The 413-nt window shown below is 37.5% G+C and overlaps 1 protein-coding gene across 1 annotated transcript in view; it reads right to left on the bottom strand.

The window, feature by feature from the left end:
- MMGT1 (membrane magnesium transporter 1) overlaps positions 1-413 on the bottom strand; it is a 10,902-nt gene that overhangs the window by 5,483 nt on the left and 5,006 nt on the right. The gene's annotated exons all lie outside the window — the stretch shown is intronic.

Below are 413 nucleotides of genomic sequence, written 5' to 3'. Positions count from 1 at the left end.
GTTGTAATTTATAAATGTAGCCCATTCATTCTCATTGTGCTTTATATTTTATTATATGAATATACCACTATTCATTCCACTGTTGATGGCTATGGGGGCTGCTTCCTGTGTGTTACTTTTATAATGGCAATATGGATTTCCTGGTGTATGTCTCCTGGTACATGGGAGTAGAATTACTGGAGGAGAGTATATACACGTTCAACTTTATTAGCTAATACCAAAGTGTTTTCCAAAGTGGTTGTGCAAACAGAAGCTTGCAACGTTTGATATTAACCAACATGGGATTATAGGCACATCTGATCTTCTTGATTGTGGTTTTTCTGTATTTTTCAAACTTCCCAATTTGTAAACAGCAGCAAGGTATCTTAAACAGACATAACTGATTACCTGTGTGGTGTGAATGGGCGGGGGGG

This window comes from Crocuta crocuta, unplaced genomic scaffold (genome assembly GCF_008692635.1).
Source record: "Crocuta crocuta isolate KB4526 unplaced genomic scaffold, BGI_CrCroc_1.0 scaffold241, whole genome shotgun sequence".
Classification (NCBI taxonomy): Eukaryota; Metazoa; Chordata; class Mammalia; order Carnivora; family Hyaenidae; genus Crocuta; species Crocuta crocuta.
The sequence above is the reverse complement of the archived record's forward strand: the minus strand, read 5'-3'. Positions and strand labels throughout refer to the sequence as shown.